We start from the raw sequence: 16180 nt of genomic DNA, 5'->3' as shown, positions 1-16180 counted from the left end.
CCTGACATAAGGATTCAATCTCTCCATTCCTTGTGGCTATTATATCCCTATTGGGTAGATGACCTCCTTAGAGTACGTTGTTTTGGTGTTAAATAGTCAGATAACATTACTAACTCTTATTCTCATTGGTTGACTCATTGACTCATTCATCAAATATTTACTGAGTCCCTGTTATGTACCATGCACTGCGATCATATTTGGGGATATTAAAAAGAATATGATACAGAATATGATCCTCTTTTCTTAAGGATCTTGCTGTGTCACAGGAAAAGGGGACAAAGCATCAGGGCATTATGAGAGCTGTGAATACTGGGATAGAGGGAAGATCGAGATGACAGGGGGTGGGAGGAGCGTGAATGGGGATAGATTGTGTTGGGTGTATTGTTTCAGGATACAGCTGGCTCTGCAATGAGTCCTAAAGATCAGAGAGGGTAGAGATTGGAAAAGCCTTCTTGGCCAAAGAGCCATGTGTCCAAAGGAACACTTAGGGGACATTGTCATGAAGAAAGGCTGAAGCATAGAGTCTGGGGTTGGAGGTGGGGAGAGATGAGGACAAGAGGACTCAACAGGGGTCAGGTCATGAGGAATCGGAAATTCCATGATCTTTTTTCAGATTTAATCCTGAAGAGTATTCAGATTTTATTCTGAAGATAGCTGCTAAAGAGTTTTAAACAGTAATGGGCTCATATTTGTGCCCTAGAAAAATAAGACAGCCATGTGGCAGCCATGTGGGGTATAGACTGGAGAGGCCAGGAAGAGCAGATTGAAGACCTAGGCTGGGTGAGAAATTTTGAGACTTGACTAGTGGCAAGGTGCAAGGAGAGAAGATGAGGGGAGAGATGTAGAGAAGGTGGACTCCTAGGATGCGTCTCATCTCTCATGGGATGATGGGGATGAGGCCAAAGAGAGAAGTACGTGCTTTGATGTGTCAGTCTGAGCTCCTCAGGACTGAAGGACTTACTCCTCCAGCTGCTGGGAGAATTGCCCTCAGCTGAAGAATGTTATCTTGTCCAAGGTCACATCACTTTCCTCAATAGCCTGCATCCAATGATCAACATTAGGGTATAAAAGCCACATCCCAGACCTCTTGTCTCACCTCGAGACAACCCTGAGGGCCATCCCAGCTTCAGAGCTCCCTGAAGAGTTGGCTGAAACGTTGGTTGAGACTTCACTGCAGCTCAACATCTTCTTTTTTTTGAAATCCTGCTTTCCCCACTTCCCTTCCACAGGTGGGGATCCCAAGAGCACTTTCTAATACATCGCCTTACGCCAATCTTCACCTAAGGTTTCGTGGAAAACACACACCTGCAGTGATGTCCAACCCCTTGCTTGTGAACAGTGTGGATGATGATGTCATTCACTGATATGTGGAAGACAGAAAGAGGAGGTGATTTGGAGTAGATAGGAGGGAGATCACGAGTTTGACATTAGAAAAGTTGAGCTTGAACTTCCTGAGACTTTCAGGGAGTGGGACTAAATTTCAAGAGAAAGGTATAGACTACAAGTATAGATTAGGGAGTCATTAGTGTTCTGGAGTTAGTTGAAGTCTTGGATTGGTGCCTATCCCAACAGGAAGCATATACCAAATTTCCTAGAAATGGAAATGCTGTGATCCTTGGGTGTCTTCATCTTTGGCTTCACGCTGGCTCCTGACTGCATCCTGAGTTCCTGATCCATTGGATTATTCTGGCCTCCAGCCCTGCTCACCTAAACTCTAACACTGGGCTTGGTTCAATCGCATCCTCTAGACATACCTCAGCTCCAGGCTTTCCTATACTTGCCCACTTCATTTTCAGCCATGACCCAACTCCCCAAGACCAGGCTTTTCTTCCTCTCGCCGTGATTCAATGCCAAGCCTACTCCTAGTGTATCATTGAACTAGCCACTGTCAATCTCTGCCTTACCCAGACTCTCTCAGCTGCAGATGGTAATGCTTTCAACCCATGACTATATCAGTTTCCAGAACCCTCCATTGTTGGCTAACTTTTACTCTCTGTATGATCACTTGTTATCAGGATACTGCTATTCCACCATCTTTGAGCATCAACCTGTCTCACCTTGGGCCTTTGCACCAGCTATTCTCTTGATGTCTGCATGGTTTGTTGGTTCTTCCTTGTCATTCAGATCACACCTTCAAATGTCAGCTTTTCAGAGGGAACTCTCTTAGTCACCCAATGTAAAGTAGCCGCCCAGTTCTTCTCTTTCACATCACCCTATTCTACTTCTCTGCAGAGCACTTACTCCTATCTGGCCTTTTCTTGTTTGTCTCTCTGTCTTCCCCCAACTGGAGTGTAAGTCTCTAAACAGAAGAGTTCTTATGGGAATTGTTCATTATTCTGTCCCCAGCACAGTGCCTGGCACATGGTAGGTGTTCAGTAAACACTGAATGACTGGCTGAATGGATCTGTTCTTAGGCTGCTGTGGACCCTTATTAGATTGAACACCCTCAGATATTGCATCAGCTGGAATTAAATCTGAAGTCCACTCATCCTCTGTCTCCAAGTTTCTTGTATGCTCTGAAACAAAGCTTGCCTGAAATATAACCATTTAAGCAATGGGAATCCAAACTCATCTCCTGCCTCCTTGGCCACCAGTTCATTTCACATCTTGGATGATGATTCTTTCCCATTTTGTTTTCTCCTGTACCACTGGCTTGATTGGTGGTGATTAGCAGAGGGTGGTCCATTTATGTGAAACACCTGCTTCCCACCTGTGTCCCGCATGAGCAGTCAGCTTTGGACCCAGTGCAGGAAGCTGGTGGGTGTCCTTCATAGCTGAGTGGGATTCCAGAATTTTCTCCAGGAGTCAGATCCAAACTGGTGCCATATGGGTGACCATCTGTATGTCATTTTGCCAGCATTGCATCAAATACATCTGCCAGCTTTTGAAAGAGACCTGGGGAGGCCCTGGAGCACGAAAGAGGGCGGACAGAAATACTGTCCCAAGGAGGCTGAGCCAGACGGAGTGGTTCCCACTTTGTGAGTCGGGTTGTAATTCAATTGGCCTCCCTTCACTTCTTCCTGAAACCAGCAAACACCAGCTCAGGAGATTGAGTTCTTGCATCAAGCCAATAAACCCACTCTAAAGAGAGTGGATAAATGTGTCAAAGGTTATTTTTCCCAACCCAAGGTTGAGAAGCACATCCCGGTACATCAGCGTTCCCACGGTAGAGGAACTGCAACGGGGTGGAGGGTATGATTACGCTCCTAGTCCTTGCATTATAGCCAAGTCGTTCATCCACCACCTAGTCAGGCTACACTACATGCTGATTACCAAATGTTGTTCCTTGGGTCAGTGATAAGACTCACAGAACCAAGAGTCAATACATTTGATTGGATGGGTCAAGGGGAATACACCAGTCAAAAGTGTAGAGGAAACTGAGGTGAAGCTGAAGGTTCTCCATTTGGAAACATCTCTTAGTTTTGTATGTATGATTTGCACGTGTGATTCTGCCATCTTAATCCCCAATTACATTCACCCCAAACTATTGATCCACTGGGTCACTGGGTGATTTGCAACCTCCTCCATTATTTTTTTGTTCTTTCATGAATTCAACCATTTGATATTTTTGAAATGCCTTTTAAGTGTTACGTGCTGTAATATGCATAGGGGATACAAAGTGGACTACAGTAGCATCCTTGCCCTGAAGGAGCCCATAGACAGGCAGGGGAGATAGATGTACACATAATACACTGCAATAAGCCCATAAAAAGGGGCGCTTATCCCAAACTTGGGGGAAAGACGGATTGAGAAGGCTCCTGGAGAGGGGTGGAACTGAGCCAAGCTCTGAGGGAGGAATAGGATTTAGTTGAGTAGGGAGGAGAAGGGAAAGCATTCCAGGCAGGGGCAGCAACATGGGCAAAGGCTGCTAGTGAGAGAAAACCAAACTATTGGGACATGGTGAGCTGTTTCAGCATGGCTGCGGCATAGGCTTATGGAGGTGGAAGGAGTCAGATAAGGCATTTGGACACCATTCTAAGGACAATGAGAGCCGTGGAAGGATTGATCAGAGGCGTTGGAGGATCGGACCTGAAATTTCTGGGGAGTGATTCTGGCCGTAGTGTGGAAGATAGATTGGAGAGGGACAGAATTGCCTGTTACGCTGCAGTGGTGGGAGCCAGAAACAACTGCAGTGGAAGTGGGGAGGAGGAGACTGGTTGGGCTGAAGAGATATAAAGATAGAATTTGTAACTGATTGGAGGGGGATGGGGGAAGGAATCTGACCCAAACTCCAGGCTTGGGGAAATGGATGGACGGGGTGCCAGAAACAAAGACAAGGACCCTCAAGGAAGAGCAGGTGGGAACGCCCCTTTCTCCTTCTGCAGCCCCAGAAGAAGGAGGCTTGGCTCTGCCAAGTGGCTCAGAAGGGGCTGGGCAGGGGGTTTCATCTCCAGGGGACTCTGAGGACCCCTCTCTCATCAAGAGGCTGCCCCTAGAAATGATACTGCTGTTGAGTCCCCTTGGGAAGCCTGAAGGGGACAGGATGGCCACACTGGGCATTGAGCACTGGACACTGCCCAGACTGGGGTGCAGAATGAGGCCACCTGCCTGCAAACTAAAAAGCACTTGCTCACACAGGGCAGGGGGAACCCGTAAAGGGCATGGTTTGGCTGGCAGGCCCTGATCCCTTTTGAGGGCCAGGGAAGTGGATGGTTCTGACTGTGGTTAGCTGGAGACCCGAGTCCCAGCTCCTTGGTCATGTAGGAGGGTGATGAGGCACTTGAAAGCGATCAGATGCATAGACTATACCGACACAGGCGCTGCTTTCTCTGGAAAGCAATTTCAAAGCCACTTCATTCTCCACCTGCATTTGGCTAACGGCCTGATTATAGCCGCTCATAACCTTCCCTCTCAGGGGCAGCCTTGGCTCTGAAAGGTGCTGCCTCCCTTCCTCCTTGCCCGATTTCAGGCTTCTCTGGGACTGCAACGACAACAGCTGTTTATTCCTCCCAGGGCCTGAGTTACTTGGAGGAGAGGCAGATGGCTGTGGGCTAATTTCTGAAGGGCACTTCTGGGGACCCTCAGTCCCGGCTCCTGGGCTGACGTCCCACTCAGGGCTACAGGTCAGAGCATGAACAATTCCCATGAATATGGATGCCGAGGATGGAGGCTGATTGCTTCTGTCCTGCAGGGCAAAGCTGTCACCCTGGGTGGGGATGACATTTTTGCTGAGATACAGGGTCTAGGGAAGGGTTGTCCCTTGAACCCCAAGGCAAGATGCTTTAACATTTAGGATACTGGCCTCTTGGAGAAAGGTGTCACCATCAGGAGAGGCAGCACAGAGAGGGATTTGTGTCTGTCGAATCGTCCCTCCATTCAGTTCCTCTCTCTTGCCCTGACAGCCCCTTGCCAGGAGCCTGGGTGGTGGGCATGCTGCTGGAGGGTTTAGTAGTGGCTGAGAATTTGGATGGATGAGCAGCAAGATGTGTTCCAGTTCTAAGGGGCTAGGTGTCCTGGCTCACGTGTTGTCTGATAGTGTTCCCCCAGGTTGTTCTCTGTCCCTCTTTCTTGCTGTCCAAATCCCACCCAACCTCCATGGTTCAACTCGTGTCCCAACCCCCTACTCCTTGAACCCATCCCTGATGATTACAGCCCACACTGATCTGACTTTCACGGTCTGAAGTGCTCGGTTATTGCTATGATCGTGGTTGGGCACTTCATTATATGCTGTCATTCTTGTTTGTTGCTCTCTGGGTCTCACCTACTCACTGAGATTGTGAATACTTTGTGGTCAGGGACAATGCCCTTTACTGTACATTGCTGGCACTTGGTTAGTGCTAAGCAGCCAGCATTCTAAGGGCTGAGTCTCCAGGACCTATGTATGGAATAGGGCTGGTCATTGTCACTGGATATTGTTATCCTAGGGCTTCGGGAATGCCTCGTCCCAAGAGAGATGCCACTGAAGACTGGTTCAAAGCCTTCCTTTTAATGTCTCTGGGCATCAGAGTAGGACGTTTACTCATCTTCCTGCCCTCCCATCGCTCCTCGGAGGTCTGTAGGAAGGAGGATGCATTCTGAATTGGGTTTGTTATTGGGATCACTGGCTTCCCACCTGGTGTGGCAGCCAGGACAGGGTGCTACACTCTGGCCTAATTTTGAAGGTCTTCTAAAAGAATGGACCATCAAAGGAACGGTCTTCTTTTGATGGTCAGGGACAATGAATGATTACCCATTCAGAGGCCCTGAACCAATCAGGGGCTTTCATAATTCTATGCCTTTGCCCAAGTCATTTCCTTTCCCTGAAAGATCGCTCAGCGTCCCTTTCATCAGTGTCCCGTTGACAAATGCCTCCTTACTCCTTAAGCCTCAGCTCAAAAGTCACTGGTCTTCTGTTGTTTCTTCCAACCTCTGGCCCCCAGAGTTCCAAAACACTTTATGACTCCTTTCACTTGAGTGCTCTTCACATGAAGCTGTTTTCATTTATGTGCCTCTTTCAATGGCGATTCCTGCGAACTCTTTAAGGCAGCAGAGTCTGCCTTGTTTTCCTTTCTATCCTTGGCACTATTCTGACATGTCAGGAGCGCACAATACACATTTGTGGAATTGAACTGAGTGAATTCTGCTGGCAATAGGGAGCCATCAAGATTTTTTAAAGTAGAAAATGGATATAGTTTGATAGTGCTGGAGGCTTTTGGTCGGAGACAGGGATGTTACTGCAAAGAGTCAAGCTCCAGACCTCAGCTAAGGCAGAGGCAGGAAGAATGGAGCAAAGCAGAACTGACAGGACTCCATGTCCAGTGGGGCGTGGAGGCTGAAGGAAGAGGAGCATTAGAGGCAGACTCCAAGGCGTTAGGAGGTGGGGTGTGTGGCACATCATCAAGGGAGGCAAGTCATATGGGAGCAGGAGGATGTGGGTGTGTCCCAGGAGACAGTGAAGGTCTTCCCAAGCCAAAGAAAAATTCTAAGAGCATTTTCTCTTCCAAAGGAAAATGAGGATCTCTCAAATGAGGGAACTTAAGTTCGAATGGTCAGAGCAGGTAGACGGGCTATTTGTGTCTTGGGTTGAACAGAGAAGTAGACCAGCCCTGCGGCAGAATCCAGGTGTCAGGTGTAACTAATTTCAACCACCTACTGCAAGGGCCGGGGCAGTTTAGAGGGCAAGAATCCCAACCCTCGCAGGGAGAGGAGGCGCTTTAATCCTGTGCCAATTCCCAGGCCACTTGTAGAGCTTCTGTTCTTCGCTTGAAGGTGACACATTCCGGCTTCTTCCTCCATTTAAAGCGAGATGTGATCTGCATCTTGAAAGCAATGTCTACCTGCTACTGCAGCTGATGGCCCAGGTTAGATCGCCACTAATCTGAGCTGTTCCTGTGTTCCTCAGATCCAGAAACAGCAGCTCAGTGACATGAGGAAGTGGCTTTCTCTGGTGGGGGCTGCGCTGGCTCCTTCTCAGGGCACTGGGATACATAAGTCACCTTTCGGACTTGAGTGCTAGGTACTGGTTCAGATGGCACACGTACCTGGAGCTCTAGCGTCGGCTCAGACAGGTGTGTGGTGTGAAATCGCTTCTTCCTGGTGTGTTTTTATTGCACACATAGGCAACCTAACCTAGCTTTCTTCAAACTATTCTCGTCTTGATGTTTCTTGGGGACATTTCAGCTATTGCCCTTTAAGGGTAAGAAATGGAGCTGTACTAAGTACATGTTCTTTTCGGAGGTAGTTATAAAGGGACCCACCATGGAGGGAGAGAGGCTGGGAGACAGAAGTACGAGGTAGGTGCTAAGAGAAGGGGATGCTGCAGGAATGCAGAATCCTGGCCAGGCCGAAACATAGAGAACTCTCTTTCTTCTTTGAGAGTTTTTGCTCAAATGTCCCAAGTTTAGTGGTCACCCTTAACAAATGACATTGCAAAGTTCCATGTATTTGCTCAGAAAATTTTCATATAGATATGAATTTCATATGGATATGAATGTAGAATTCTGGGCAAGAGAAAATTATTGAAAGCATTGCTATCACTCTTGAATTAGAGATGGCTTAGGGCTCCATTGTTAGCATCATGTGCTATCTCTGCCTGTTACAGCTCCCTGTTGGGAACTTCAGTCTAGACATGTTTGAAGATGAGTTTAATAAACAAAATGGGGTTCAGGCTTGTCAGTCTGGGGATCCACTACCAGCAGCCTCACTCTTCAGATGGCACCAGTGGTTCCAGAAATAAAACGGAGGAGTTCTCTGAGCAGAGGTAAATGCTGTCACAAAGCCCATGTATTGGGCCTGCCCCGTTGGCCCGGTAAAGTTTGGCATGCTCCACTTGCACGTCCCAGGTTTGGTTCCCAGGCTCAGACCTACATCACTCGTCAGTGGCCATGCTATGGAGGTGGCTCACAGACAGAAAAAGAGGAAGATTGGCAACAGATGTTAACTCAGGGAGACTCCTCGTCAGCAAAAAAAAAAAAAAAAAGCCCATGTATTTATTTCACCTGAAAGGCAAAAGTCATCTCAGAGCCTTAGACTCTCAAACTGGGCCCAGATTTAGAATTGGGTGTAAATTAATATTAGTAATGAAATTTTCTTGATTTCCGATCTCCTCTGAAAATCATTAACTCTACCCAAGGGATAGAGGACAGTGGGTTAGGAGCCCTGAGGACCTGAGGAAGGGCAGTTGGATCCCCCTTACTGAGAGCCCTGATTGACAGTGAGGAAGAGGAGAGGCAGATTCCCACTCTCCAAGTTGGTCCGCGTCATGGGACCACAGCATGCAAATGAAATATTAAACTCTGAAATGCCGTTTCTAAACACCACCTCCTATCATTTCACCTCCCACACTGCCTTTATTGCCAGGCTGCTAGCCTGCCAGCTCTGTCCTCAGCCTCTTTTGGACCAGGTCTTTGGTCTACTGACCCCACACCATTCCTCCACCCTGATTTGAATCCTCTGAAATATTCAACACTCTCCTCTCCCTTTCCAACCCCCTCTCCATCCTGTCTTTGGTCTTCAGCTCTGTCCCACTTGGTTGGTTACATGTCTGTATCTTCTAGAAGGTATGGTCTTTGAGGACAAGAACCACTTTTACTCTACTCTGTAAGCTTAGTAGCTAGCACAACACCTGTCACATAACATAGCCAAACTCAATAAATATTTACAGACTTAAACTTCTTAGGATGTGCCTTCACTCAGCGCTGCCCCCTGGGTCATTTATCAGGGCAGTCACCAAATCCTGCCTCATTCCCAGCTATCTTCTTTGGAGGAGGTGCACTCCTGCCTTCTGCCAGTTCCTCCTTCCTCTGCGAGGCCCATTGCTGGGTGGTCATTCTTATTCTGCCATAACATGAGGCTGGGCTGTGGAGGGGGCGGGAGGGGGCAGCAGGGGTGGGGGAATAGCACAGAACACTGTGTGAGTGAACTGGCAGAAGTTCTGTGGGCTTACCAGCTGGTACTATGTGGGAGCGCCAAAGGGAAAGTTCACTTTTTCCTGCCCAAAGCTCAGAATGCTGAGTGCAGTCACGAGTCTTAGTGCTGAAGGCTTAGGAGTAAGAAGTGTCAAGGTCACCTCTGCTTCCTGCCTGGCCACAGAGGGGCCTTGTGGATGCTGTGCATGTGTTCATGTGTGTGGGTGTTGCCGGCTGCTGGGCATGTCCAGACAGCTAATAACATGCTTCCACGGCAGAGCGAGAGGAAGAGCCACCGATCCAATTTGTAATTTATCTTTTGGTTGGATCCCAGTGTTTTCCCTTTGTTTCTGACTTGATGCATTCATCTGCAGGCTCAGTGAGTTCACTGTGGCAAGTCTTACATGAAGAGAAGCATTTAACTGCTCAATAGATTAGCTCATTGTCACGTGCATGCATATGTGCGTGAGTGCATACATGGAGCATCCTTAACCACCAAATGACCGACTTTCCTTCCAGGAGGAGAACCCAGGATTGGTCGCTTCATGAGGGTGGCAAGCAGAGAGCCAGCTGAGGGCACTGGAGGTGGTTTAAGGAAGTTCTGCGTGCAGCCGGACTGTAGAGCACAGACCTTTACCCTGGGGAGGAGGGAGGTGGGCAGCTTTGGTTGGAGAAGAGGTGGATGGGGGTTATATGTCTTTTCTGGACTTCAGTCAAACCCCCTTCCCACATAGTTCTCAGGCTGAAAGAAAACAGGCAGCATCTAGTTGAGTGGTTCCCATCTGACTATGTACCAGAATCATCTAGGATTACTTTTTGTCTCCAGTTTTATTGAGATTTAATTGACATATAACATTGTATTAGTTTAAGGTGTACAGCATAATGATTTGATATATGTATATATTGTGAAATGATCACCACAATAAATTTAGTTGACATACATCACCTCTCATAGTTATAAGTTTTTTTCTTATGATGAGAACTTCTAAGATCTACTCTCATAGCAACTTTCAAATATACAATACAGTATTGTTAACTATAGTCTCCAGGCTGTACATTAGATCCCCAGGACTTATTCATCTTATACCTGGAAGTTTATATCTTCTGACTACCTTCACCATTTCCCACCTCCCTCCCCCCCCAACCTCTGGCCGCCACTAATCGGTTCTCTGCTTCTATGAGTTTGGTTTTTTTAGATTCCACATATAAGTGAGACCATACAGTATTTGTCTTTCTCTGACTTATTTCACTTAGCATAATGTCCTCAAGGTCCATCTATGTTGTCTCAAATGGCAGGATTTCCTTCTTCTTTATGGCTAGATAATATGACATTATATATATGTATACATATATCACATTTTTTTTAATCCATTCATCTGTTGATGGTCACTTAGGTTGTTTGCATTTCTTGGCTATTGTGAATAATACTGCAATGCCCATGGGAGTGGAGATATCTCTTCAAGACAGTGATTTTATTTTCTTTGGATAAATACCCAGAAGTGGAATTGCTGGGTCACATGGTAATTCTATTTTTACTTTTTTGAGGAACCTCCATACGGTTTTCCATAGTGGCTGCACCAATTTACATTCCCGCCAACAGTACACAAGGGCTCCATTTTCTCCACATCCTCACCAACTCTTGGTATTTCTTGTCTTTTTGATAACAGCCATTCTCACAGCTGTGAGGTGGTATCTCATTGTTGTTTTGATTTGCATTTCCCTGATGATTAGTGATGTTGAGCACCTTTTCATGTACTTCTTGGCTATTTGTATGTCTTTGGAAAATTGTTCAGTTCCTCTGCCCATTTTCTAGTTGAATTGTTTGTGCTTTGTTATTGAGTTGTATGAGTTCTTTATATATTTTGCTTACTAACCCTTTATCAGATATATGATTTGCAAATATTTTCTCCCATTCCATCGGTTCCCTGTCCGTTTTGTTGATGGTTTCCCTTGCTGTGCAGATAGGATTACTTATTAAAAATGGAGATTCCTGGGGTCCTTCTCAAACCTCCTCATTTGGAATCTCTGGAGGTGGGGCCTGGCACTCTTTATTTTTAACATTTGCCCCAGGTGGGGCTACCGTGAGCTGCCTAAGCCCACACAGCTAACGGTGGCAGATCCAAGACTAGAATCGGAGTCTTCTGACTCCAACCAGGGCATTTCCTCTCACAGCCCACATGTCCCTGTGGCTTGAAGCTTTGGGAAACAAGGCTCATATTGGGCAGGAGACAGTGTTGAGTGGATCTCCTGCCCTGCAGACCACTAATCCACCTAATTTAATTAGTTCCCTACAAGGGGGGCTCAAGGGCTTGAATTCTCAGAGTGGGCAGAGATGGCTGAAACGGACCACTTGCTCTGGGATGACCTGGCACCTGCTGACCCTGTCTTTGACTTTAGGCAGGATTTCAAAGTCCTCTGCGACTGCTTTCACCCACTCTCTCCAGGGACCAGATCTGTTCTCTGTGTGACTTACAAAAACAGGCTTAGATTTCTTCCGGGTCTATAGCTATCTCCCCTCTCTCTCCTCCCCTTCCTTCCTCCCTCTCCCCCTCCCTTTCCCGCCTCCTCCTCCTCTCCTTCTCCTTCTTCTTCTTCTTCTTTCTCCCTCTCTCTCTAATAGCTTTACTGGAATATGATTCACACACCATACAAGTCAGTCATCTGAAGTGTACAAGTCAATGGTTTCTGTATATTCAAAGAGTTGTGCAAACATCACCACAATCAATTTTAGAACATTTTCCTCATCCCTAAAAGAAACTCATAGCCATTAGCAGTGACTTTTCTCCCTGACCTTTACCATCCCTGGCCCTAGGCAGTCACTAATCTACTGCTTGTCTCTATAGATGGGCGTATTCTGGACATTCTATGTAAACGGAATCATACACTATATGGCCCTACAGTATGGGCTTCTTTCACTTAGCATGTTTTCAAGGCTCTTCCATGCTATACTATATATCAGTACTTCATTCCCTTTTCTAGCCAAATAATATTCTATTGTATTGATAGTTCACATTTTATTCATGCGCTTATCAGTTGACAGACACAGACATTTGGATTATTTCTATTTTTGGTTATTATGAATAATGCTGCTATAAACATTAGTGTCTAAATTTTTGTATGACCATTTGTTTTCATTTCTCTTGGGTATATACCTAGGAGTGGAATTGCCAGGTCATATGGTAACTCTATGTTTAACCTTTTGAGGAATTGCCAGACTGTTTTCCAAAGTGGCTGCAGCATTTTACACTCCCACTAGCAGTGTATGAGAGCTCCAATTTCTCCACATCCCTACCATCACTTGCTATTATCTCTTTGATTATAGCCATCCTAGTGGATGTGACGTGATATCTCATTGTCTTTTTGATTTGCACTTCCCTAATGACTAATGATGTTGAGCATCTTTTCATGTGCTTGTTGACCATTTGTGTATCTTTGGAGAAATGTCTATATAGATCCTTTGCCCATCTTTTAATTGTGTTGTCTTTTTGTTATTGAGTTCTATCTGATTATAGATACAAGTACCTGCCAGTTATATAATTCTGAAATATTTTTTCTCAATCTGGGGGTTGTCTTCTCACTTTCTTGATAGTGTCCTTTAAAGCAAAAAAGGTTTTAATTGTGATGAATTCCAATTTATTTATTGTTTTTTCTTGTTGCTTTTATTTTTGGTGTTATACGTAATTTTGTTGAAGTCCAATTTATTTATTTTGTTGTTGTTGCTTGTATTTTTGGTGTTATATTTAAGAAAGTATTGCCTAATCCAAGATCATGAAGATTTATCTCTATATTTTCTTCTAAGAATTTTACAATATTAGTATCTTTGACCAATTTTGAGTTAATTTCTGTATATGGTGTAAGGTAGGGGTCCAACTTCATTCTTCAACTTCAACTTCATTTAGTTGTTCCAGCACCATTTGTTGAAAAGACGATTCTTTCTCCCATTGAATCCTTTTGGCACTCTTGTTAAAAATCAATTGACCATAAATATATGGATTTATTTTTAGATTCTCAATTCTATCCCATCGATCTATTGTCTATCCTATACAAGTACCACACTGTCTTGACTACTGTAGCTTTATAGTAAGTTTTGAAATTGAGATACTTCCACTTTCTACATCCACCTTTAAGCACACACAGCAAAGGCTGGGATGTGGCCTGAGGGGAAGGGCCTGACTAAGTGGGTTGAGGACTGGTGAGGAGAAGCAGGGCTGAGGGAAGCACAAAGGATCAGGATTCAGGTGACCTAGTCTTTAACCCTTGCCCTGCCATAGCCCTGTGCAACCTTCTGTAAGTCACTTGATACTCTCCAGCCTGTTTCCTATTCTGTAGAAAGAAGGGCTAGTTGATTCTTCATGGTATTTTCAATTCTAATAGTCTGGAGGCCCGAGAGACTCAATTTCCATAGGCAAAGTCTATCACAGGACCCCCCAATTTTATAGCAAAGCATTCATTAGACTTCCCCTCACTTGGAACTTAGATATGAGACAGGAAATGAACAAGATGTTCTGGATTATCTCAAGGGATACCAAGGCTGTGTCTAAAGGACTCAGGAGCCAAGTGGAAGAGGCTTTTGCTGGCCAAAAGTGGGACACCCTGGACATCAACATGGATAATAAATGTGTTGGAGTGAAATACACTAAGTATATTTAAATTCATGAGTTCATAATGATGCTTTAAACACTCCAATTATTTGGAACTTCTGGATTTTGAGATCTCCTAGCAGAGAAACCCTGGGTTATCTCCTCCACTTGGCCTGGGTTTCATGGCTGCACCACTCTGCACTAGATCCCAATGTCCCTGGTTTCTGTTCCAGCACTTGGCTTCGGATGGCTTTATTATTCTGTGTTAACCTATTTGGAGAAGGCACAGGAGAGCTCCAAAGTTATTGGTAGGGGTCTACAAAGCACTACTTGCTAACTGAATATATAAGGCCTCACTCCGATATGCACCATTGCTTCCCTTTGTTTCCAAGTCAGTAGCTTCTGTTAGATGAACAGTCATGCATTCTCCTCAGTGTGCAGATTCTGTGATCACGTGTTTTCTCAAATAGGGGGTCTTGGATTTTGGGTGGTTGAAAAGATGACTTTTTACTGAAGAAGTTTGGCCAATGGGCCAGAGGGGTGGGTGGTAGTCAAGACCTGGACCTCAGGCCCTGCTCCTGCACCTCCTCTCTGCCTTCTCCCTCTAGGCCTCAGCTTCTTTACGTATAAAAGCAAAACATTGAGGAATGTACTACTGATATATGCAACATGTGCATTGTGCTCAGTGAGAGAAGCCAAGACAAAAGGCCACATCCTGTAAGATTCCCTTCATGTGGCTTTCTGAAAAAGGCAGAACTATGGGGTCAGAAAAGAGATCAACAGCTGCCAGGAGGAGGGGAGTGGTAGGGGATTAACCATAAAGGGACATGAGGGAACTTTTTGGGGTGATAGAATTACTCTCTATCTTGATTTTTGGTAGGGGTTACATCACTGTATAAGTTTGTCAAAATTCGCAACACTATACACTCGTGTCAGTTAATGACGGGGATATGTTCTGAGAAACGTGCTGTTAGGAGATTTCGTCATTGTGTGAACATGGCAGAGTGTACTTACACCCTACTACACACTTAGGCTATATGGTACTAATCTTATGGGACTACCATGATAAATGTGGTCTGTCATTGACAGAAATGTCATTATGCAGTGCATGACTGTATCTAAAAAGGGTGAATTTTACTGTATGTAAATTAGACCTCAATAAGTAAACAAAACATAAAACACACACACTCACTATTGGACCAAAAAGTCTCTAAGGTCCCTCTCAGTGATAATATCCAGTGATGCTCAACTGCGGGGATGCTCATGGGGCGGGGCAACGGAAAGACATATCTGGGGCCTTGTCCCCTTTTTAAACTTTCCTTCCCTAATTCCTCCTTCTCCACAACTCAAAACAGTCTTTCTGTGGTGTAATGGGAGAAAGAGGAAAAATAGGCTTCATTTGCTTAGTTGGCCATTTTAGGAACAACGCCAGGCCCTCCGTGGAGGTACACGTGATCCATATGCATGCTGGACATTCTCAGAGGACAGGCCTTGCCCAGCCCCTCATCCCGGGTCTGAGGTCCGAGCCATTGACATGAAATGGAATATTCCGAACAGGAGCTGAGAATCCAAACCTCAGTGAAGCAGCCATGGAGGCCTGTTGGACAAATGGGAATCTAGGTGGAGAGCGCAGACCTCTGCTTCCATTTTCCACCCAGGGTCTGAAGGAGGAGCCCCCGGCCTTCTGCTCTGCTATTTACTGAGGCCTAATGCAGGATTATTGATTGAGGCCGTCCAAGTGGCACACGGCGAGGGAAGCAGGCCCTAGCTGGGAAGAAGAGAGCAGGGGGCTTGTCACAGGCAGAGAGAGACTGCTACCTGCACAGGCAAACAGCTGGCAGCCTCCCTGGCGGGAAGGGTGGCACTCAGGGGCCGCCGCTGGGGAAAGCTGCCCACGGGAGTCTGCAAGGCTGGGCCACAGCCCCTCCCTCAGCAGCAGCAGCAGCAGCAGCCAATGCCAGCACCCACATCGCAAGCACTTACTCTGTCCCAGGCACAGGCCAAGCCCTCTATATTCACAACAACCCTAAGATTTTGGAATGCTTATGCCTGTTTACTAATGAGGAAACTAGCATCAGACTGAGATGTGGGGCTCAGCCTCTCCATCAGGGGCTGAAATAAGCTGGGCCTGGCTGGGCTCGCTCCAAGGCTCTGAGGGGACCGAGCCTATGCTTTAAGGGAGCAGGAGCATAACCGAGAGCTGTGCTCCAGATGGAGCTCATGCCGAGCCAACCCCAAGCCCCTGTAAAACAAGCCAGACCCCCACAGCCTCCC

The sequence above is a fragment of the Equus quagga genome, chromosome 20, assembly GCF_021613505.1.
Source record: "Equus quagga isolate Etosha38 chromosome 20, UCLA_HA_Equagga_1.0, whole genome shotgun sequence".
In the NCBI taxonomy this organism is placed as follows: Eukaryota; Metazoa; Chordata; class Mammalia; order Perissodactyla; family Equidae; genus Equus; species Equus quagga.
The sequence above is the reverse complement of the archived record's forward strand: the minus strand, read 5'-3'. Positions refer to the sequence as shown.